Below are 25140 nucleotides of genomic sequence, written 5' to 3'. Positions count from 1 at the left end.
TTTAGCAAAGCTTTTGATACGATCTTTAACTTGCTGGCAAGAATACTGTGGGAGAAGTATGGGCTGGATGAATGGACTATAAAGTGGATAGAAAGCTGGCTAGATCATCGGGCTCAATGGGTAGTGATCAATGGCTCCATGTCTAGTTGGCAGCCGGTATCAAGCACAGTGCCCCAAGGGTCGGTCCTGGGGCCGGTTTTGTTCAATATCTTTAATAATCTGGAGGATGGTGTGGATTGCACCCTCAGCAAGTTTGCAGATGACGCTAAACTGGGAGGAGTGGTAGATACACTGGAGGGTAGGGATAGGATACAGAGGGACCTAGACAAATTAGAAGATTGGGCCAAAAGAAATCTGAGTTTCAACAAGGACAAGTGCAGAGTCCTGCACTTAGGAAGGAAGAATCCCATGCACTGCTACAGACTAGGGACCGAGTGGCTAGGCAGCAGTTCTGCAGAAAAGGACCTAGGAGTTATGGTGGACGAGAAGCTGGATATGAATCAATAGTGTGCTCTTGTTGCCAAGAAGGCTAACGGCATTTGGGGCTGTATAAGTAGGAGCATTGCCAGCAGATCGAGGGATGTGATCATTCCCCTGTATTTGGCATTGGTGAGGCCTCATCTGGAGTACTGTGTCCAGTTTTGGGCCCCACACTACAAGAAGGATGTGGAAAAATTGGAAAGAGTCCAGTGGAGGGCAACAAAAATGATTAGGGGGCTGGAGCACTTGACTTAGAGGAGATGCTGAGGGAACTGGGATTATTTAGTCTGCAGAAGAGAAGAATGAAGGGGAATTTGATAGCTGCTTTCAACTACCTGAAAGCAGGTTCCAAAGAGGATGGATCTAGACTGTTCTCAGTGGTACCAGATGACAGAACGAGGAGTAATGGTCTCAAGTTGCAGTGGGGAAGGTCTAGGTTGGATATTAGGAAAATCTTTTTCACGAGGAGGGTGGTGAAGCGCTGGAATGGGTTACCTAGGGAGGTGGTGGAATCTCCTTCCTTAATGGTTTTTAAGGCCCAGCTTGACAAAGCCCTGGCTGGGATGCTTTAGTTGGGGATTGGTCCTGCTTTGAGCAGGGGGGTGGACTGGATGACCTCCTGAGGTCCCTTCCACCCCTGAGAGTCTATGATTCTAACACAGGTGGACCGTTTCTGTGTGGTGGTAGGCCCTGAGCTGTTCCAGTGTACTCAGATAGTGACTACAGCCCCCAGCATTTTTTTTAACCTCTCTGTATCGGATGAGAGGAAAGTTATGTTTTTCTCTTCAGTATAGATCTTGCTGCAATTATCCATGTCTTTGTCACCCTGAGATTACATTACCATGATACGCTCTACGTGGGGCTGTACTTTGAGACCATTCAGAAACTGAAGCCAGTGTAGAACGCAGTAACCAACCTTTTAATAGAGTTTCATGCTGGGAGCATGTTACATTAACGTACCAAGATCTGCACTAGCTGTCTGTAAACTTCTGGAGGGTAATCAGGGTGGTGTTGGTGTTAACCTGTAAAGCTGTAAATGATTTGGGACCTGGCTCCTTGGGTCAGGAGAGAAGGCACAGTGCCTTTGTTAGCTGTACAAGCATCCAGCTGGGAATGAATCTGCTTAGGCTTCTGGAAATGTCTAGTTCCCAGTGGGCATGCTCAGAGGCTTGACACAGACATTAACATAGTCACTCCCATATTTACATTTCATCTTCTCATTAGTAGTCACTCCCCATGCTGGTAATGACACACTTCCTTACACCTACCTTTGCTGATGTTTGAGGTTCTTTGATTTGTCGATCTCTGTTGTGACCAAGGGATGAAGTTTAGCTTACCCTCTAATGGCCAGCAATAAATAGGCCTCTGGATTTCAAGGGTGCCCCAGTGTGATAGATATTCCCAGTAGAAACTTTAAAAACTGCTGAATGTGTGACAACCAGATATGAACATAATTAGTGGGATTAGAAAACAGAGTTAGGCTGAGGTACTTTTTGAATTTTTCTGGTTCTGGTTTGGGGAAAATGCTGAAAGTTTTTGAGTTTCCAACTTAACTGAACTAATTCACACTTTGTCCTTTCTTGCTGTATCAGAAATAGCAACATAAGACCTTTTCAACATTTACTTGCTATATTTGTCTGTGGTGTTTTTCATTGTTAGATGTAATAATGTTTGTTTCTCTTTTTTATGTCCTTTTGTCAAGCTGATTTAAGAAGGCACAAAAGCAGCAACTCTTTCATGAAAACAGGGCTTCATTGGAAACTAGCTGACGCCAACTAAATCGAGTTTCATCTTGTTTAAAAATGTTGATAAATTGATCTGCTTAGCACATTGCTCTGCTCATGTATGCTCTGTACTTTGCACTATGGAGCTGCTTTTTTTTTTATGGATGCAAAAGCATCTTGAGCAAATCTAGGGGAAGTGGTTTCTCATTCAAGCCTCTTTTATTGAACAGATCTTGTGCAAATGATTTGTTTAAAACATTGCTATCTAGTAGCTTTGACAGGACATTTTGACTTTGCTGCTGCATGTATGTGAACTTTGAACCTAAAATTTTCTTTCCAGGTACTATAAATGTAAGGCTTGATTTACATTTATTTTTCTTGCAAATTAGGAAGAGCTTAAAACACAGGCAGCTTTCCATCCAGCTACCACAGACTCTATGTAAAGGCAATGTGGAAAAAGCCACAAGGAGCAAAGAACCAGTAGAGAGAGAGAAGGGTTTGGAAGTTTAACAGACCTCTTTACAGCCAACAGACTAAGACTGTTGTTCCACGCTGTATCTTACTCAAATATTTAAGACAACAGTTTATGCCCATTTAATGTCTGGTTTCTCCCTTAAATATCTATATTAGGTAGATAATTTTAAGCTTCCCTCTGCCAATTACTCTTTGGGCCTTGCCAAGTCATGTTCTTGACCTTGGGCAGTTTTAGTAACCAATCATAGGGTTTTGAAAGGAGCTATAATTTGTGTGGTTTTTATAAATGCCTGTGACATCCAAAAGGCATTGAAAACAGTCCAGTCAGGATGTCCTGTTAGGACCATTGAGGAAGTTCTGCTCCTCTATTGGCCAATAGAAACAAGAGGGCAAACTGAAGAGCCCCAACAGCCAATGAATCTATTTGTTCTCTACACTCTGTTGTAGCCAATTAGTTTCTTTGTTGGCCAGAGCTTCCAGTCAGTGCTTGCTCTTTTGTGGATGTATTTTCAGCTCTGCTTGGCCTGTTAAATGCAAGTACATTGGGTAGGACTACTATAAATAGAGTTTGTGTGTGTGTGTGTGTGTTTCTGTGGAGCATGAGTAGGATCTGAAAAATAGAGGCTTAAAACAGAATTGCCATCCCAGCTGCCTTTGCTGTCAGCAGAGACCTTACACTAGAGGGTTTCCGTTTGTGGATCCAAGAGGCCACAACTTAAATGTAACTTAACAGGCTAGAACCAAAAGGTAATGAGGTACTGGTAATATTTGACAGGGAGTTGAGGGGAAGCACTAGTAGCTGCTGGTACCGTCTCTGGTCTCCCCTACTTCCAGTGCTGCAGTCAAACTTGCCAAGGCCAAGCAGGATCACCTAGTGTCACATCCTGATGGGCCTTCCATAATCTGTTTCTTTCTCTCTTTGCCTCCCTCCCTTTTTTAGGGTTTTCTACTGCTATTGCTCAGTGTCATGTCAGATCATCTTCTGCATATAGTCAACAATAGCGAAGTCCCTTAGTGGACTTCATGGAGTCTCTACTCTTGAGACCTTATGTTTAGGTCTGAATAGGTCACAACCTTCAAACACTGTTCCAAGAGGTTGGTTGCTTTGATTTATTAAACTCTTGTTGGCACAGAACAGGAATACTATAAATGACAGAGAAGGTGTATTGACATCTTGTCTGCAGGAAAGGGCATCTTCCCCCTGTCAGTAGGTTGGGACACCAGGCCCACTCCACCTCACTTAATGATTTAACCGCCCCCGGCCCATTGGGAAGCTAATCTCACCCCTGCTGCTATGACACATCCCCTGAAGTTGTAGTCTTATGAAGCACAGAATAGCAACTGAATAAGAGTAAGCATTTGTGTTCAGGTTCATACCCTGGAAAGTGACTTGCACCATTGCTCTTAAAAGTGCAAACTCCCCACAAACAGACTAGTATGCATCTGTGAAATACACAGTGCAATTTGGAACTCTATAACAAAATAAACCAGATATTATTTTATTTGTCCTACAATAGCACCTAGAGGTCCCAAAAGAGATTGGGGCGAGGTGGTGTAGAAACACATAGCTTCTGTCTTGAAGACCTTATAGTCTCAACAGACAAGACAGATGAAGCATGGGAAAAAGTGTTGTTATCCCCATTTGACAGGTGGGGAATTGAGGCACAGAGACCCTAAATGGTTTGCTCAAGGTAACACAGGAAGTTGGTGACAGCTAGGCATTGAATCCAAGTCTCCTAAGTCCCAGGCTGGCATCAGAACTTCAAGATCATCCTATGTTTCAACCCTGCAGAATGAAGTCCTCTGTTTATCCAGTTCCTTTTATATCATATCCATGAACTGGAAGGGAAATGGGGCTTGGGTAGTGGTAATCTGCTGTTGGATAGGACAGGGCGAAAAGATTGTCATTTCAGAACTGAAGTTCATGTAGGCGTATAAGTAACAGTCAGTCACTTTAATTAAACACAGTCAATTAGGTTAAGCACCTGTCTTGGTGCTGTTTGTCTGAAGGTCGAATTCTAAAAGGCAGCAGTGGGAGAAAAAAGTTGCCAGACAAATGTGTGGAAAAAAGTTTCTCTCTCTCTCTCCCCCCACTTTGATCAAATGAAAGTGAATACTGACCAAATTATGAGGCTTAGAACTACCAATTTTTCAGATGTAGTTAACTGGAACAAAGGCAAGTTATATCTGCTTTGTATACCTTCTTCCTACTAACCTTGTATATTTCAGTATTGTTTTATTTCTGTGTTCTATTAGTTACTTTAATCTTCCAGTTGTATATCTGGTTTATATCTGTTTTATTCAGTTAACATGTTCCCACTAAACTGGTGAACATGATCAAGATCTTAGATTTACCAACTGGACCTTTTCTTTTATAAATTAGTAAGTTTTGGTGATATTTTTACCCTCTCAAACTCTCTCAGTTCCTGTAGCAACAAATGAATTTTATAATAGGGAAATGAAAGTGTCAGTGTGTGAGTCTCAATCTAGAAGGACCCACAGGACAATAAACCTGCTAAGTTCCAGAGTGATAGCATTATGTTGTTCCACCTGTTTCTTTAATTACTAGAATTTGCTAAACCCTATCAGCTGCCTCTGAAGCTCTGAGAGAACAGGAAGTGCTGATCTGGTCGGAATTATGCTTCTTTTCAGACTTGTGCCAGGGTTGTGTAGAGAATCACATTTCCCCTTAGCATTGTTCATCCACAGATATGTAGGTCAGTTGTGTTCCAGACTTGCCTTGAAGACCAGAAGTAACCTGCGTAGTCTTTTTAATCTACAAAACCCTTTCACATTTCTCCCTTTCATTGCTTTACGAACAGAGTTCAATGAGTTTTTAGTGACATTTTCACTTCTTGGCATGTAATAATGTTACAGACCTTGTACATAGTGTATTTTATTATATAGGGATTAATTTATTTACTTTCTTACATGTATGCTGCTATTCAGCACCAGTTAAAGTGGCAGTTATTTTATTGCTCATTCAAAAAAAAATTGTAGGATAAATCTTGCAAAACAATAATCCTCCTGAGAGACTGGCCATATCTGAATCCAAAACAGGCAGCTTTGAGCTTTCTGTTTTGGAGAAGTAAAAGTATTCTAGAACTGGGTTCAGAAGTGAACTTCTGAGCCACCAGAAAAGTTGAAGGGGTTTGGATTCAAGATTCCCATTTTGGTCCAACTTCAATCTAATATACAGGATGTGCAATAAGGTGAATTACTCTTGCTATAGGGATCTTAATTTTGCATTTCCTGACTCTTTGCAGTCATATTTACAACCTTGATGTTACATTAGTGTAGCTTTTGGCATTCAATTCATACTTCCATCATCACAAACAATTGCTACAGAGAAAACCAATTGCGCTCTCTCTCTTTTCTTTCCTCCCCCCTCCCCGCCCCCTTTAATAATCTGTCTTGGGACCACTGCTTCTTCGATAACCTCTTCACTTTTGAACTGCCCTCACTTTCTCTTATTTTTGGCAACTGTCATGCTGACTCTTCTCTTGTTTGCCGGCTTCCTCCTCTCAGTTTCGCAGGACAAGCTGAAAATAAAACTTTACTACTACTGTTGTTCTTTTGAGATTAGTAGGATGGGATCTTCTTCTCTTGAGAACTAGATCAAAAGAAAGGGAAGGAGAGAGAAGACCAGAACATTCAGACAGTGACAAAGTTGAGAAAAATGATTCGCAGCATGTCATACATTGATTTGGGGCTTTTTTGTTTAATTGGCTGCTAGGCAGGATTTCACTAAAATATTAGTGCCACCACAATGTGAGAAGCTTAATTCTGTTTTTAAGCCATTTAGCAAGCGCAGTCAGCTCCTGAATATTCCTATTTATATCAGAATTTCCTCAGGTTACTAGCCATAAATGAGCCACTAGTTTTAATGTACTTTTTTTTTTGGCTGACCTATCTGTCCCCATGGTCCCAGTAACCCCTTCCATATAAACTGTATTTCACTGCTGTGGACACCTGTTAGCCAGGGCACAGCTGAGCTGGCTCCTAGTACTCCTAAATCTCTGATAATACCCCAGTTAAATCTCTCTTCTAACTTTTTTTAAAGCCGTGGTTGGACTTTGCTCCCATTTACCAGCCTGAAGCAAAGGCTTCTGCTCAGTAGTAATGTGAGAAACCTTTGCTCCAAGGGAGTTTGTTGATTTTGAGGGCTGGCCTCTGTGATTTTGTGGAGCCCTATTCCAAGTAACCGGTGCAGGTCTGTATCCAGTAACCCTGCCCACCAGTGACTGCATTCCTCCCTCCTCCTTTGCATACCCATGAGGAAAGATGACCCAGTGGCTAGGGCTCCAACCTGCTGTTAGTCAGGAAATGCAGGTTCAATTTTTAGCTCTGCCATGGACTTCCTGTGTGACTGTGTACGAATCACTTAACTCTCTCTCCGTCTCAGTTCCCATCTGAAAATCGGGATAGTAATGCTAACCCGGGTGTTGTGGGGAGAAATCCATTAAAGATTGTGTGGTGCTCAGATACTATTGTAATGGGGCCATAGAAGTACCTAAGACGGATGTGTGATTTTTCACCTATTTGTGCAGTGGTACCCTGATGCTGCTCCTCACTGCCATGGCCAGTATCAGGGTATGGATGTGAAGTGCATCTTACCACCTGGAGAGAAATGCAGCTATGTGAGTCAGTCTCCCCATTGGCACCAGAGCCAGACAGGACTGAGGGTGAGCAACTAGCGGTCACGGGGAGAGTAGCTGGGTGAAGTCAGTTCACGACTCAGGCAGTCATAGGCGCCAGCTTTCTCCAGGCCCAGAGGATGCTCAACCCCCCATTCTGCCCCAAGGCCCACCTCCACCCCACCCCTTCTCCCAAGTCCCCACCCCCGCCCCACCTCTTCCCATCCAGTTCCACCCCACCCCCAAGTGAGCCCCATCCTCATTTCTCCCCCTTCCTCCCAGAGCCTCCTTCATGCTGCAATACAGCTGATCATGGTGGGCAGTAGGTGCTGAGAGGGGTGGGGAGGAGTTGATCGGCAGGGCTGCTGGCGGGCAGGAGGCACTATGGTGGAGGGGAGGAGCTGACTGCTGGTGGGTGCTATGCACCAGCTTATTTTCCATGCGTCCTCCAGCCCTGGAGCACCCATGGAGTCGGTGCCTATGCAGGCAATACAGTCTTCTTGCTAATGGCCCAATGAGTATTGAAGTTGTATCCACAGTGGAACAGTCTTTGGGTGAGAGAAAGAGAATGGGAATAACTGCAGCCCAGTGGTTAGGGCACCGAACTGGGAGACCCAGACTCCAGTCCCTCTGCTGCAATGACTCTTTATTTATCCAGCATCAACAGGAGAGAGTGAGGGAGCCCACATTAGAATATCCCACAGCTCAGTGGTGAGAGCACTTGCTTGAGAGGCGGGCGATCCTTGTGTAAATCCTCTCTCCCCCTCAGGCAGAGGGGGGAATGGAACCCTAGTCTCCCATATCCCAGGCGAGTGCTCTAACCGCTGGGCTAAAAGTTATACCACTGCCATGTCCTCTGGCTGGATTTGAAAGGGGTCCAATCTGCTCTGGGTACTCAGAGGCCTCCCATGAGATCGGGCACCACATGTGAGTTATGCAGCAGAATGCCTATCTTCTCCTGGTTCACCAATCACTCCAGGACTGAGGCAGGAGATGGCTGTCCAGACACTCAGAGGAAGGCAGCAGTGCACACGCTCTGAGGCAGAAACATAGGCACCTAGGGAACTTTTAGCCTGAAAACTTAAGCGCTGAGCGAATTTAGGGTCCTACTGGGTTTGGCATGAGTTTTGTGGATTGTGTGGAGCCAAAACTGGGATTTATTTAGTAGTTATGCACCTACATGACTCGCTTATTAGGAGCTAATAGCCTCACTGTTGGTTTTAAATCAAACCTGGGTTTCAGAGGAGGCAGGCAATCAAAAATATTTATAGGTTATAATCTTGTTTGATAGGCCCATGCAGCGCCCATTTGCTTTAATTAGCTGTAATGTGGAGTTAAGCTCTAGCAATTAGGGTAGAAACAGTCTAAAAACTTTGACTTCTTACCCAAAAAATGCTGGTGGTTTTAAAAAAAAAAAAGTCCTATTTTTGGAAGAAAACTTGCTCCTGTGTTGAAATCTCGTCCTCTAAGCTCCAGCCAGTTTTGGATTTTTCTCCTTAAATTAGGATTTAGAGTAAAACCCCGGAAGAAATAGGGTGCTGACTTCACCTACTGCGGTGTGAATGGTGCCCCTCAATTATATTACAGCACTTGTAAACTTTAGGAAGGGGACCAATTGTGATCATAAATATCTTTCCTTGGCATATAACACTGAATATGGCTCTGTTCACATGAACCACCCTCCACGTGATCCTCCGGTTGCTCACAATGCTAAGCATTTATAAGCCAGTTGGCTTTATGTTAATGAATTCCCTAGCCATTCACAAAGAGCAACAATCACCTCAATTAAAGTGCAGACCCTGGAAAGCATGAGCATTTATTGAAAGCGACATCTACATATGAAACTTTAACATGTTAACAATAGGACACAAGAGCAACTCTTTCAATGGTAATAGTTATCTGTTTTAGGTTGGGCATGGGGGAATTGTTTGCTTTGGGATTTATTTATGACTAGTGCTAATTTCTAGTGTTTTACTTCCTCCTCCCCTAATGTTAATTCAGTGTCCCACACCAGCTGGGTCACATAACATGCTTTACACAAGCATGTAAGAGGTTAAGGCTTAGGAGAAACCTTGCTGCCTTGGGTACAACTCAGGGAGGAGCTGAGGTTGTTGTGAATGGTCATAGAACCATAGGATCAGAAGGGATCGCAAGAGTCAGCTACTCTAACCCCCTGCCAAGATGGAGGATTTGTTGTATCTAAACCATCCATCCATCCATCCATCCCAACCCACCATCAAGTTTGCAAGTGCTGTAATATAACTGAGTGGCACCATTCACATTGCAGTAGATAAAGTTATGATCATCATCAGAGCTGTACCTCTCCATCTGAGGGAAGAATCTGGCCTAATGCAATCTTTGTGCGTGCCCTGGTTATCTCTCACTTTGCTTACTATATCTTATGAAGAGGTCCTTATTAACCTTTCTATAGGATTTTAAAACCAGACTATGACATTATTAGCAGGATGTAATTCTCTATTTTAAATTATTTATTTAAATATTGTCTGGAAAGAGTCTTATTCTTTAACTCTATAAGCTTTTAAAGCAATTTCCTTAGGAACTTTTTGGTTTAATTCCTATTAAATTCTATTAGGAATCTATTTCCCGTTAAAGGTAACCTTTTTGTCTCTGAGCTCCCGGCCTCTCACCTCTCCAGCATGTCCAAAGTGGTGCTGATAGTCATCCTCCTGACACTCTGCTCTGACATGGACTCTCCCCTGCCCTGCTTTGAGTACTGTCTGACATTGACTGCATGAAATTCATGATCCCTGTCCTACCCTGCAAGTCCTATACAGTTTTTCCCCCACCTACAGCTCAGATCTCATTTCCTTCCATCCCCCTGCCTTTTGTCTTTCCACCTTGTGGCAGGGCAGGGGTATAGACCCCTTGGATGCCCTGCTAAAGGGGTGGCTCCTCCCCTGCTTCCTGGCAGAGCAGCTAGGTGCAGGGGCCCAGACACTCAGCAAGGAGCTCAGCTGCAGACCCTAACAAGGGCAGGCTCAGGTGAATCAGCTGAGCCAAGTGGAGCCAGCTGGGCTGGTGCCTGGGAGGAGATCAAAGCCCAGGGAAAGACTCAATGAGGAGGCTAGCGAGGGGAGAAAACAAGGGGACTGTAGTTCTGTCTCTACCGACTGCAGGAAGCCTTGGGGGCCAGAAGACCCAGAGAAGGGTCAGGGTGGGGGAATTGGGGCTGCACTAAGCACTGTAAATAAAAATACATGGGTGAAACAACTGAAAGAGGCGTTGGGATCCCTTCTTTGACCAGCCTAAGCACAAGAGCGCAGGGAACCTGTGCGGACCCTGTGACACATCTTAAGGTACTTTTTCTCACTCTGCTCCTGTGCCTCCTAGGCCATCCATCTTCACCTGCCAAGCATCCTCTTTCCTCCTTGAAACCTCTCCTTAAAGCCCACTTCTTCAAGCAATCCTGTCTGTCTTCATCTTCCCCTTCCTGAACTGTTGCCCTGTGTCTTATCTTGTGTGTTTTGTCTTACTTCCACTGTAGGCTTGCGAGGACAATGAACATCTTTCAATATGTGTAAACCTTCAGGATGGAATCCTGCCACTGACTTAAGTGGGGGATAAGGTTTCATCCGTAGTATTATAGAAGTGATTATTGGTAGTAATATACTTGATCATGTGCAGATTTGAGGTCAGGGTGGCTCAGTGATTTAAGGTATATATGTTGGGTGCGGGGGAATTAGCTTGTGTTGAATGATTGGATTAAGGGATGGGTGAAAAAATGTTCTTCTGCAATTTGAAATGGCCCTTAATCTTGTGTCCTTACTTTAGGGGAGAAAAGGAGGCCTTTTAGAAAACACTGTGGTTACACCATGATCATTTTAAGTCATTGGACTTGCCCTGGTGTAACTGGGAGGAGAATTTGGCCCTGATTGTCTCATTCTTATCTCATGGCCACATACACAGTAGAAGTAGTCTTATGAAGTATAACTAAATATTTGTAAAATTCATATACTGTGTTAAATCAGTCAGTGACAGAGGTGGGACGAGAAATTCAACCTCCCAGCCTTCAGTCCTCCAGATAATCCCTATCATCTACCTCCTTTCTTCTCCTGGTTGAAATTTCATTTGCATTTTAGGTTTGTGTAACTGCTGAAATTTCTTGAGTTTTTCAAACTCAAATAATTAAACTTCATAAAAAAATCTGTGATAAATATTTTGCACCACTCTTAAAACAGCCCAGCATTAATTTAAAATCCTGGAATAACGAACAAATAGACAGTCAGTATTTGTCTTAATGCTGGTGAAGTTCACTTATCTCTCTTACACACAACCCACCCATGTTAAAAGAACATTATTTCTTGAACAAGTTTCAGTGCTCAAACGTTAGCAAATGCCAGAATTAAGGTTCTGTTTAACCTTAATTCAGCCCCTTGTGCATATGCGTTGACACTGTCTTTTATTTCCTGATCACATACTATTTTCCCCCACAGGAGTCCTGCTTCTATCAGTGCATGCAGCTGCACTTAATGAGCAGCTATTCAAGGTTTTGTTTTCTCCTCATTGTTCACTGTGTGTCCCCTGGCCTTATTTACTACACACTGATCAAATCCTGCTCTGAAGACAGAATTATTAATTTCCTAATGGGACTTTCTAGGATACGCATCACTACAGTATCTGAGAGCATCATGAACATTAATGAATGTATTTCCCCAACACTCCTGTGAGAGAAGGGGGCTTTATTATCCCTGTTTTATAGTTGGGTAACCGAGGCACAGCCACACTAAGGTAAGAAGTGTACACTAATTTTGGGTACCCAGTTTGAGACAACTAGGACCTGACTTTTCAGAATACTTAGCCTTCTATAGTATTTTATATTGGATACATTCATGGAGGATTGGTCCATCAATGGCTATTAGCCAAGATGGTCAGTGACACAACCCCATGCCCGGGGTTTCCCTAAGCCTCTGACTGCCAGAAGCTGGGAGTGGACAACAGGGCATGGATTGCCCGATAATTGCCTCATTCTGTTAATTCCCTCTAAAGCAGGTGGCATTGGCCACTTTTGGGATACGGGGCTAGATGGACCATTGGTCTGATCCTGTGTGGCTGTTTATATGTTCAGAGCACTGCTCCTAATGACTTCAGTTGCAGTTGAGACTGCTCAGCACTTTTTCCATCAGACTTCCAGGGTAAGAAGTTGGGTACCCAGAAAATGAGGAACACAATCAGTGACCACCTGTGAAAAGTTTGGTTAAGTGACTTGCCCAGCATTACATAGGAACTCACTGGCAGAGGCAGGGATAGAATCCAATTCCCCAGGGCAGCATTCATAAGACCCACCTTTCTCTTTCTGCCTGATTCATTACACACCTTTCAGCTTCTGCAACAAATGAAGTGGACATCCTACAGGCAACAGCCTCCTTTGCTGTGCAGCCCTGATTCGCCCTCAGGGCAGGTCCATTCTGTGCACTGAATAAGGCAGATGTCCCATGGAAAAAATGTGATCATGTAACTAAAGATTCTCATAATGCAGTCTGTAGTCCACATTATGCAGTCCTGTCCAATCTCTCTCTCCTCCCACGCCGATGCAGTCTCCACTGACCCCGCTCACATTTGCTGTCCTCACTGGCTCCCAGTTCTAGTCTCTGTCTGTCTCTCTCTCTCTCTCCCCCTCCCCAAGCTCGTCATCCAATCCCAGTGTCCATCCCCTCCACCTGATTCCTTGTTCCAGTCTCTTTGCACACCCAGTCCCAGTTCTCTCATACCAGACCCTTGTCAGAGGAGTCTCCCCTCGCCCCACCTCCTTCCCCAAGCCCCGATTGGCTCCCAGTATCCCTGTTACCCCAAGTCCCAGTTTCTTTCTCTCCCATCCCCACTGCCAGCCTCCAGTTCCGATCTTCCTCCTCATCCTCTTCAGTCTGCCTCTTGGCTAGGTGCCGACTTTGTGGGTGCTCCAGCCCTGGAGCACCCACGGGGAGAAATTGGTAGGTGCTCTACCCACCGGCAGCTCCCCAACCTGCCCCCCCACCCCAGCTCACCTCCGCCGCCTCCTCTGAGAGTGCCACCGAGTCCTGCTTCTCCCCACTCCCTCCCAGCGCTTGTGCCACAAAACAGCTGTTCCGCCAGTAAGCACTGGGAGGGAGCGGGGAGGAGGAGGAGGAATGCGGCGCGCTGGGTGAAGAGGCAGGGCCAGGGCGCGGATTTGGAGAGGGGCCTAATAGGAGCAAGGAGGGGTGGAGTCGGGGCGGGGCGGGGGCACGAGCACCCATCGACGCTTGTGGGCTCTTGTCCCCTCTGCATTTGAATCAGGAGTCTTATCCTCTGTCCTGCTTGAGCCCAGCTGGGTTTCACTGAGAGTACAGGAGAGACTGGCTCCCTGCTCTCTGTTCTGGTACAGCCAGAGTGGCCAGGAATTGGAATTGCAGGGAAATTTTTTCTCAGCCCCAGGCTGAACCATGCTCAATGCAAACTGACTCTTCAGAAGGAATATAAGCTGTGAAGCTCTAGCAAGTATCTACTGAGCACGTACAATTGGTGATTTTTCAAAGGCTTATAACTAGGTCAAATATGGGTGGATTTTCACAGGAGCAAAAGGCACAAAGGCCACCCTCTTGCCAAATTACAAAACCCACCTCCAAAGCACAGGGGCACGTGGGAGCTTCTTGAAGAAAAGGGTGCCAGAACTTAATGTGGGCAAAACAATGTGTTTTCCCCTAACCTCCTTTTCTGAAATAACTGAACCATTTTGGCTGAGATTTTCCAGATATAAAAATTGTATTAAAGCTAATGTTAAAATTATATAATACACAGGTTGAGAAGTGTCTGTACATCTGGGTATATTGCTTAGATTATCCACAAATACAAAGTTTGTTTTTAAAGTCATAAGATACATATAGTTCATAATCAGCAGTAACCCAAATTTAGGTGAGTAAATTTAAGAATACAGTTTAGATATTAGCATCCAAGTATTCGGATATATCACTCATGAAAAGTTATGCAGAGAGTTGGTTGTGGAAAGCAAAGCATATCAATGAGTGAAGATTGTCCCTCAGTAATTGAGAATTTAGGGTAGGTTGTCCATTTAGAAAATACAATCCATGAGGAAAGTATTTCAGTTACTTTCCCCCCTGCGCTTCTCATCAGCACTCCAGCTCATCCCTTCTGGTATTGCCGACGTCCAGTGATGTGTGTTATTTAGATGTCCTTGACCATCTGATGGCATCTGACACCAGGAGTTGCCACATCAGCTGACACGCAGCGTGGTAAATGATTCAGTGAATCAGAATGATTCAAGTTTTGCAAAGTAATAAGCAACTGAAAACGGGAGGTGTCAGGCTATCTTAAAAACAGGTTGTGCTACCAGCCCTGTTTAAAGTATTTTTTTTTGTATTTGACCCTATATTAACATGGCTATTTACAGCTTTCTAATCTAAATCAATTACAATAAAGCCAAGGTTCACAGTTTTGAAATAGCTTTATTAGTCACACTACCATAATAAAATTTGCTGTGAGACTATTGTTGCTGGTTCAGGTAAAGCTAGAGTCTGACATGTCATAAAGATAATATACACATTCAGATTCATGAAAAGCTGTGCAAAGATGCTTGCACTGAATGTCTAGCATAAAATACTCTGTGCCAAATTTTCAAACAGCATCAAGGATGCAGCAACAAAATTTGCATGTCTGAGACATGATTAGTGCATGTTAGGTTACTTGTACCTGTGAGCACCTACTGATGTGGGGAGATGCCCATTTTTATTGAAATTTGTATTTTGAGAACAGATGTGGCAATATTCTTGCATGTATTTCATGGGTATAATGTAGACATCTATATTTGAAAATGTAGCTCTCAGTTATACTTTCTTAGCTTACTAGATCCTTTGGTTTTTTAATTTTTTTTTTTTTTTAATTTTTTTGTGTGGCTCTGTACCATTTTTACATGCTGCCTCCTGTGTTAGGAAAACCTGCACACCTTTGACATGTCAATCTCCTTGTTCAAATCGGTTTTCAAAATTTCTATTAATCCTTGTTATGCTGATTTTATTATTCTTATTGCCCCCCTCTCTCTCTCTCCCCCCCCCCCCAAGTCTGAATTGCTTCTATGCATGGGCGGCGGGTGAGCCCCTACTTTGGGGAGGCTAGCCCGCCAGCCCCACCCCTTCTGCCTGAGGCCTGGCCCCCGCATACCGGAGCCCCAACCCCCGCCCCCCATAACAGGAGGAGCCCTGAGGGGCCCCCCTGCGACCAGAGGCGCCCCGGCACTTCCACCGCAGCTACCCTGGGCCAGCCCCAGCCCTGGGCCAAACGCCACGCCAGGCTGCTCCCGCCGTGAGAGGCCGGGCTGCTCTCCCCGACGCCACCTGAGTGCTGGGCTGGGCCAAGCCGCTCCTCTCCTCCCTCCGCCCAAGCGCCGGGCCGAGCCGGTAGCCCCCCCCTTGATCAAGCCAACAGCGCCAGTGCCCAGCCGAGCCACCTCAGTCCCCGCCAGACCCCACCGCTTGCTCACAGCTTCCCTCCTCGCTCCCCTGCCTCTGAGGAGAAGTGAACGGCGAGCAGTGGGGAGGTGGAGTACAGGTAGGCAGGTGGTGGCAGCAGCAGACAGTGGGTGGGGGCCTCAGGGGAGGGGCACTGCCACCACGGGCCAGGTGTCCGTTAGGGGCAGCTTAGCCTTCCCTGGCCTATTATACCCGCTGCCCATGCTTCTAGTTTTGAGGAATGTCTGTGCTGCAGTACAAGGTGTGATTGCAGCTCAGGTAGATGTACTTTTGAGTTCGCCTTACCCATGCGAGCATAGCTAAAAATAGCTGTATGGATGTGGCGGCACAGGCTTCGGCATGGGCTGTACCAGACCCCCAGGGTACCTATTCATGCTGCTGCAGCTAATGCTGCCACCTCTACCGGCTGTTGTTAATAACAGCAGTGTGGATACGCCTACGCAAGTTGCAGCCAGACTTGGAGCGCGCTCAGGAAGCTAGTGCAAGTATAAATAAGAGTGTAGCTGGGGTAGAGGCAGGAAAGGCACAGCTTAGCTGTGCAGAGTACCTCCCCACTGGTTTCTGGCAGGTTTGTACTCAGCACTGCTCAGCTGGGCTACACTGCTGTTTATAGTATGTGTGCGCATGCAGGGGATCCCACCTCTAACTCATAGTGTAGAGAGAGCCTTAGACTGCAGGGGGTTTTTTGAGGCAGATAAATTTATTGTATAATAACCTATTTGATAGAGGACAGACAGCAGGTTTCATCCCAAGAGCTCAAAGCACTTCAGGTGAGTAACTATCAATATCTCTGTTTTACAGATGGGGAAGTTACAGTGCAGAAATTAAGTGATTTGCCCAGAGTCATTCAGTGAATCAGTGGCAGAGCCAGGAGTAGAAACCCAGGTCTTTTGACTCCCAGCCAAGTAACCTGGCCACTACACCATGCAGAATCAGTACAATTTTTATTTCTCCCCCACCATAGAATCATAGGACTGAAAGAGACCTCAAGTGCTCATCTAGTCCAGTCTCCTGCACTCATGGCAGGACTAAGTCTTATCTAGATTAGTGCATCTCCACCTTTCCAGATGACTGTACCCTGTTCAGAAGTCTGATTTATCTTGCGTACCCCCAAGTTTTACCTCACTTAGAAACTACTTGCTTACAAAATCAGACAAAAATACAAGTGTCACAGTACACTATTGCTGAAAAATTGCTGACTCTCATTTTTACCATATTATAAAATAAATCAATTGGAAAATAAATTGTGCTTACATTTCAGTGAATAGTATATGGAACAGTATAAATAAATCATTGCCTATATGAAATTTTAGTTTGTACTGACCTCTCTAGTGCTTTTTGTGTAGCCTGTTTTAAAACTAGGCAAATATCTGGATGAATTGATAGACCCCTTGGAAGACTTCTGTGTACCCCAGAAGTACATATCCCTGGTTGAGAACCCCTGATTTAGACCATCCCTGACAGGTGTTTGTCTAACCTACTCTTAAAAATCTCTAATGGAGATTCCACAACCTCCCTGGGGAATTTATTCCAGTGCTTAACAACCCTGACAGGAAGTTTTTCCTAATGTCCAACCTAAATCTCCCTTGCTGCAATTTAAGCCCATTGCTATTTGTCCTATCCTCAAAGGTTAAGGAGAACAATTTTCTCCTTCCTCCTTGTAACAACCTTTTATGTACTTGAAAACTGTTATCAAGTCCCCTCTCAGTGTTCTCTTCTCCAGACTAAACGAACCCAATTTTTTCAATCGTCCCTCATAGGTCATGTTTTCTAGACCTTTAGTCACTTTTGTTGCTCTTCTCTGGACTTTCTCCGATTTGTCCACCTCTTTCCTGAAACGTGGCGCCCAAAACTGGACACAGTACTCCAGTTGAGGCCTAATCAGCACGGAGTAGAGCAGAAGAATGACTTCTCGTGTCTTGTTTACAACACTTCTGCTAATACATCCCAGAATGATGTTTGCTTTTTTTTTTTTTTTTTTTTTTTTTTTGCAACAGTGTTACACTTACTCGTATTTAGCTTGTGCTCCACTATGACCCCCAGATCCCTTTCCGCAGGACTCCTTCCTATGCAGTCATTTCCCATTTTGTATGTGTGCAACTGATTGTTCCTTCCTAAATGGAGTACTTTGCATTTGTCCTTATTGAATTTCATCCTATTCACTTCATACCATTTCTCCAGTTTGTCCAAATCATTTTGAATTATAATCCTAACCTCCAAATCACTTGCAACCCCTCCCAGCTTGGTGTCGTCCACAAACTCTCTATGCCATTATCTAAATCATTGTCAAGGTTCCTTCCCCACTCTGAACTCTAGGGTACAGATGTGGGGACCTGCATGAAAGACCCCCTAAGCTTACTCTTACCAGCTGAGGTTAAAAACTTCCCCAAGGTACAAACTTTGCCTTGTCCTTGAACAGTATGCTGCCACCACCAAGCGTTTTAAACAAACAAGGAAAGAGACCACTTGGAGATGTCTTCCCCAAAATATCCCCCCTCACCCCCCAAGCCCTACAACCCCTTTCCTGGGGAAGGCTTGATGATAATCCTCACCAATTGGTACAGGTGAACACAGACCCAAACCCTTGGATCTTAAGAATAATGAAAAATCAATCGGGTTCTTAAAAGAAGAATTTTAATTAAAGAAAAGGTAAATGAATCACCTCTGTAAAATCATAAATAAATACCTTACAGGGTAATCAGATTCAAAACATAGAGAATCCCTCTAGGCAAAACCTTAAGTTACAAAAAGACACAAAAGCAGGAATATACATTCCCTCCAGCACAGCGAATTCTACAATCCATTAAACAAAGAAAAACTAATGCATTTTCTAGCTAGGTTACTTATTAACTTTACAGGAGTTGTAAGGCTTATGTTCCTGATCTGTTCCCAGCAAAAGCATCACACAGACTGCCAGAACCCTTTGTTCCCCCTGCCTCCCCCCCGCCCTCCAGATTTGAAAGTATCTTGTCCCCTTATTGGTCATTTTGGGTCAGGTGCAAGCAAGGTTACCTTAGCTTCTTAACCCTTTACAGGTGAAAGGATTTTGCCTCTGGCCAGGAGGGATTTTATAGCACTGTATACAGAAAGGTGGTTACCCTTCCCTTTATATTTATGACGAAGATATTGAACAGGACTGGACCCAGAACTGATCCCTGTGGGACCCCACTCGTTATGCCCTTCCAGCATGGCTGTGAACCACAGATAACTACTCTCTGGGAATGGTTTTCCAACCAGTTATGCACCCATCTTATAGTAGCTCCATCTAGGTTGCATTTCCCTAGGTTGGTTAGGAGAAGGTCATGCAAGACAGCATCAAAAGCTTTACTAAAGTCAAGATATACCATGTCTACCACTTCCCTCCTATTCAGAAGGTTTGTTACCCTGTCAAAGAAAACTATCCAGTTGGTTTTTACATGATTTGTTCTTGACAAATCCATGCTGACTGTTACTTATCACTTTATCATCTTCTAGATGTTTGCAAATTGATTGCTTAATTTTTTGCTCCATTATCTTTCCGGGTACAGAAGTTAAACTATCTGGTCTGTAATCACCTGGGTTGTCCTTATTTCCCTTTTTATAGATTGGCACTATATTTGCCCTTTTCCAGTCTTCTGGAATCTCTCCCATCTACCATGACTTTTCAAAGATCATCACTAATGGCTCAGAGATCTCCTCAGTCAGATCCTTGAGTATTCTAGGATGCATTTAATCAGGCACTGGTGACTTGAAGACATCTAACTTATCTAAGTAATTTTTAACTTGTTCTATTCCTGTTTTAGCCTCTGATCCTCCCTCATTTTCACTGGCATTCACTATGTTAGATGACCAATAACCACCAACCTTCTTGGTGAAAACCAAAACAGAGAAGTCATTCAGCACCTCTGCCGTTTCCACATTTTCTGTTATTGTTTCCCCCCTCATTGAGTAACAGGCCTACCCTGTCCTGGGTCTTCCTCTTGCTTCTAATATATTTGTAGAATCTTTTCTTGTTACCCTTTATGTGTCTAGCTAGTTTGATTTCGTTTTGTGCCTTGGCCTTTCTAATTTTGTCCCTACATACCTGTGTTATTTGTTTATATTCATCCTTTGTAATTTGATCTAGTTTCCACTTTTTGTAGGACTTTTCTTTTGATTTTTAGATCGTTGAAGATCTCCTGGTTAAGCCAGGGTGCTCTCTTTCCATACTTCCTATCTTTCCTATGCAGTGGGATAGTTTGCTCTTGTGCCCTTAATGTCTCTTTGAAAAAGTGCCAACTATCTTCAGTTGTTTATCCCCTTAGACTTGCTTCCCATGGGATCTTACCTACCAACTCCCTGAGTTTGTTAAAGTCTGCCTTCTTGAATTCCATCTTCTTTATTTTACTGTTCTCCCTCCTACCATTCCTTAGAATCATTAACTCTATCATTTCATGATCACTTTCACTTAAGCTGCCTTCCACTTTCAAATTCTCAACTAATTCTTCCCTATTTGTCAAAATCAAATCTACAATAGCCTCATCCTTAGTAGCTTTCTTCACTTTCTGAAATAAAAAATGGCCTCCAATACATTCCAAGAGCTTGTTGGATAATGTGCCCTGCTGTGTTATTTTCCCAACAGATGTCTGGGTAGTTGAATTCCCCTATCACCACCAAGTCCTGTGCTTTGGATGATTGTGTTAGTTGTTTAAAAAAAGCCTCATCCACACCACCTCTTCCTAGTTAGGCGGTCTGTAGTAAACCCCTACCATGACATCACCCTTGGTTTTTACCCCTTTTATCCTTACCCAGAGACTTTCAACAAGTCTGTCTCCTATTTCATCTCAACCTCAGTCCAAGTGTATACATTTTTAATATATAAGGCAACACCTCCTCCCTTTTTTCCCTGCCTGTCCTTCCTGAGCAAGCTGTAACCTTCTATACCAACATTCCAGTCATGCCTATTACCCCACCAAGTCTCTGTGATGCCAACTATGTCATAGTTGTGTTTATTTGATGGGTTTTTTTTGCAACAGTGTTAGAGTGTTGACTCATTTAGTTTGTGATCCACTATGATCCCCCAGATCGCTTTCTGCAGAACTCATGCAAACATGATGACAGTTAGCAGGAGTACCTGTACAGAAGCAGGGAAATCACACCACTAGCTTGTAGTGTAGACAGAAGCCTAAGGGATGATAAAGGTATGGCGTAATTGTAGAGCCAGTAGATAGGGCACTGCACTGGGACCCAGAAGATCTGTTTTCTGTTCCCAGCGCTGCCTGTTACACTGGGCAGTCACTCCATTCTCCCTACCGCCTTTTGCCTTTCTCAGGGCTGGTCCATACTTAAAGATTTGCCTACATAGTTATGTGGGTTCCCAGTGTGAAAAAATCATAACCCAATGTAACGTGCTGGGTAAATCCCAAATGCAGGCACAGTTATATAGGCAAAAGAACTTTTGCCAGTATAGCTTGTTTCGTTCAGGGAACTGGTTTAAACTACGCTGATGTACTCTTTTGCTGCTATGAGTTACATCTCCATTAGGGTGGTTTGCTAACATAGCTCCACCAGTATATCTATACCGACAGATCCTTTCAAATGTAGACAAGGCCTTAGATTGTGAGCGCTTTATGGCAAGGATTGTGCTGTCCTCCCTCTGTGTTTGTATAGCTCCTCGCACAATGGGGCCCTGATCTCAGTTGGGGCAGGCCCGCCAACAGTGGGGAGCAAAGAGGGCAATTGCCCAGGGGCCCGGGCAATTTAAGAGAGCCCAGGGGCCCCCAGCCACTATGGCTGCTGTGGTAGTGGTGGCATCAGGGAGCCCCGGGACCTTTTAAATTGCCTGGGTGAGCCACCAGGCCTGCTCTGCAGAAGCGGCAGGCTGGGGAAGTCAGTGGCTGCCCCGCCCCTGCAAAGAAATGCCTCCCTTCTACCGCTGGCACCAGTGCCAGGCAGGTAGGGCTGGGTAGGGCCCCAGGGGATGACTGCTCTGTGCTCCCAAGCTTCAGGTGTTTTGCCCCCTAGGACTGTGCTGGGGGGGGGGGAATCCCTGCTCTGCTCTGGCTCAGCAGGACTGGTGAGTGTGTGTGTGTGGGGGGGGGGGTGGGGGCGGCAGGGCATGGGGGAGTGGATCTGTGGAGGGTTTGGGGGGTTGTCCTGGGCTGTGAGGGGGCGGGGGGCACTGGACATTGGGGAGGTTTGGAGTGCTAGACAGTGGAGGGGTTGTTGAGGGGGTGCTGGGCATTGGGGGAGATCTGTGTGTGTTGGGGCACTGGGCAGTGCGGGGTCTGTGTGGGGTGCTGGGCAGTTGTAGTGGGGCTGTGGGCGGGGGGAGTGCTAGGCAGGGATTGTGCTGTGCAGGGCGCTGGGCAATTGTGGGGCTGTGGACAGGGTGGGCACTCGGCATAGCAGGTCTGGGAGAGGCTGGGAATAGGGAGTTGGAGGTGTTGGGGGGGGGTGGGGCTGTGTGACATGGCATGGGCCCACCCCAGGGGAAAGGGGCACGCTGGCAGCACAGGGCTGGGTGGCCCAGTATGTGCCTGGCGGCTGCTGGTTTGTAAACAATGCCCTAGCACTGGGCTGGGCAGAGTGGGGGCTGCCCCCTCCATGCCATGCCCCGTTGCCCCTGGCCGGCCCCTTGCTCCAGGTACCGACCTTCCTGCACCATGCTCCATTCCCCCCATGGGGGCCCACAAATATGTTTGGCCCCGGGCCCACTAAAGGTTAATCTGGCCCTGGCTCCTGGGCCCGCACAGGGTGGTACCAGTGGCAGCGAAGGCAGCTGGGCGAGCACATCCCTTTCTAGGGGGCTCATTGACTGTTCTGCCCTGGGGCCCGGAATTGCTGTCGGTAGGCCTGAGTTGGGGTCTCTAAATGCTACTGTCATATTAATAAGTTACTAGGGGGATGCAGTTTAAGCAACAACAACAACAAAAAAAGTTTGAGACATTTGTTAGTTTCTGAAAAAAGAGCAGAGCTGGTTTAATATTATCCCATATATAACATATTTGCCAAAATTTGCCTTGATTTGCTTATCAAATAAACTATACAATTAAATGTATTTGCATTATTTAGCCAGCTCTAAGGAGAGGTATAGAGGGATATAGTGAAAAAGGAGGAAGGTTGGATGATGGTAAAGCAAGCACATTGTGCAAAAGAGCCCCTTCTCTGCTACTAATTTTTTTCCTTCTTTTTTACAAGGCTATGCTTAGTTTCACAATAGCAAACAACAAAAACTAGCCGATGCAAGTGATCAACGTGCAATTTGGGATAAAACTCCAACCAGCAGAGGAAAAAACAGGAAAGATATTCCCCTTGAAAGAGATTGCTAGTGGTGTCTGAGATTCCCAAATTAAGTCTCTGGTGGTGAAGATATGAGAAAGGTGAAGTAAACAAAATTTAAAGGTCCATTAGAAGAAGAAATATAATAGACAGGAACACTAACAGACATGCATAAGTGCATAACATATATATTTATTGCATCAGATTCAAGTATAATATCTAATACGGCACAGAATACAGTATATAAAATGTATGTATTTTTAGCCTTTTTATAGCTTTTTCCTCTTACCTTCCAGAGTCAGTTGATTTTCAGACCCTTATCTCACACAAGGAGATGAAATGTTGCCTCTTGCCACTTGATCTAAGCACTTACCGTCGTTCCGTTCCAGTGGATGTGTTTATATCACAACAGCTGGCACTCATTGGCATCCTTGGATCTCAGCAGATCATCCAAGGATTGAAAGGGCCGAGGTGCCTGACCATTCTTTCATCCTTAGTAGTGGTCCCTCCAGGACAGGATTGAGACATCTTGGTGGGGCAGAATAGGGAAGCTTGTACTGCTGTTAGCTACCCATGCAGCATCTGCTCTGTGGATAGAAAACATCAGACTCTAGACAGCTTCTCATGAGGTATCTGGAACCCAACACACACAAGAAAAAGGAAAACTGCCCTGCAAGTGCACTGTCCTTGCTACTACTTACTCTACAGCTAACTTGAATGCAAGAATTTCATTGGTGACTGCACGGATGGTTAGTTATTTGGCCCAAATGCCACACCTGTCCAACAGCCTTGGCTTTCGGGTACTTATAGAACATAACAGGGATGAAGCTAGTGAGAGGTTGTAGAGAAATTAATCAGAGTTCTATGGAAATTGCTATTAATTCTATGGAACAGGGAATAAGATAATTTCTTGTATAATTTTTAAAGCACCCAGCAGAATTTAATAGAGAATAAAGTTCTATTGCAAAGATCAAATTCTCTATAGGTTGTTTTTATATTTCTATAGTATAGGAGTCATTCTCCATTAAATTCTCTGTAGGACTTTTTCTTTGGGGTTGTAGCAGAAAAACAAATTACTGAAGGGTGTAATATATATTGGGGCCCCCTTTACTTTGATTTACACTGCAAAAATCTCCAGATTCCTGGGGCAAGTGGCTGCAATCCTATTGACTTCAGGAGCAGCTGCTTACCATAGGCCTTGAACTAGGTACACATGGAATGCCAAATTGGTGGGAGTACCCTCATTTTGCACATCATGGAATGCCAAAAGGGGTGGTGGTGTTTGCACTGTTTTGCCACCGACACTCAAATTGTAACTAGTTTATACCTGTCATGTAACATTTCTTGTCATTTATATCACTGCTGAATCTGGCCCATCATATCCATCGCACCAAATTGGGGCTGCCTGATTTGGAGAAGGACCTTGAACCTGGGTCTCCCACATCCTAGACCAGGGGTGGCCAACCTGTGGCTCCGAAACCACATGCAGCTCTTCAGAAGTTAATATGTGGCTCCTTGTATAGACACCAACTCCGGGGCTGGAGGTACAGGTGCCAACTTTCCAATGTGCCGGGGGGGGCTCACTGCTCAACCCCTGGCTCTGCAACAGGCCCTGCCCCCACACCACCCGCCCCCTCCCCTGAGCCTGCCATGCTCTCGTTCCTCCCCCCTTCCTCTCAGAGCCTCCTGCACACCAGGAAACAGCTGATCGGGAGATGCAAGGAGGGAGGGGGAAGCGCTGATCGGCAGAGGTGCCGGTGGGTGGGAGGCGCTGGGAGCTGGGGGTGGGGGAGCTGATAAGGAGCTGCTGACGTATTACTGTGGCTCTTTGGCAATGTACATTGGTAAATTCTGGCTCCTGCTCAGGCTGGCTACCCCGTCCTAGACAATCTTTAACCACTGTGCTGTAGTCAGAAAGAGACTCTCTCTCTCTCTCTCTCTCAAAAACTGTCAATAGGTCTCATTCTTGTTTCACACCTGAACGAAAACAAATTTCAAAACCTAAAAATGTTTTACGAAGCAGAATTGTTTTTTTCTGGCCAGCCCAACAAAGGAGCATGGTTCATGGCAGTGCCTGGGGAATGGGCAGAAATGTCCTGGCCTGCAGAGTATAAATTAGGAACATAT

General features: G+C 45.0%; 2 long non-coding RNA genes across 2 annotated transcripts in view; one reads left to right on the top strand and one right to left on the bottom strand.

Annotated features, from left to right (window-relative positions):
• LOC119565621 overlaps positions 1–25140 on the top strand; it is a 113168-nt gene that overhangs the window by 55798 nt on the left and 32230 nt on the right. Inside the window, exon 6 of the long non-coding RNA XR_006288123.1 lies at positions 22933–23762. This is a non-coding gene — a long non-coding RNA (uncharacterized LOC119565621). The remainder of the gene's footprint in view (positions 1–22932; positions 23763–25140) is intronic.
• On the bottom strand, positions 5607–24517 carry LOC122464193. Its single transcript, XR_006288132.1, has 3 exons — positions 24341–24517; positions 23387–23600; positions 5607–6291 (listed from the first exon to the last, which is right to left on the bottom strand). It is a non-coding gene; the product is annotated as an uncharacterized LOC122464193 (long non-coding RNA).

This window comes from Chelonia mydas, chromosome 2 (genome assembly GCF_015237465.2).
Source record: "Chelonia mydas isolate rCheMyd1 chromosome 2, rCheMyd1.pri.v2, whole genome shotgun sequence".
Taxonomy (NCBI): domain Eukaryota; kingdom Metazoa; phylum Chordata; order Testudines; family Cheloniidae; genus Chelonia; species Chelonia mydas.
This window is presented reverse-complemented; position numbering and strand designations above follow the sequence as displayed.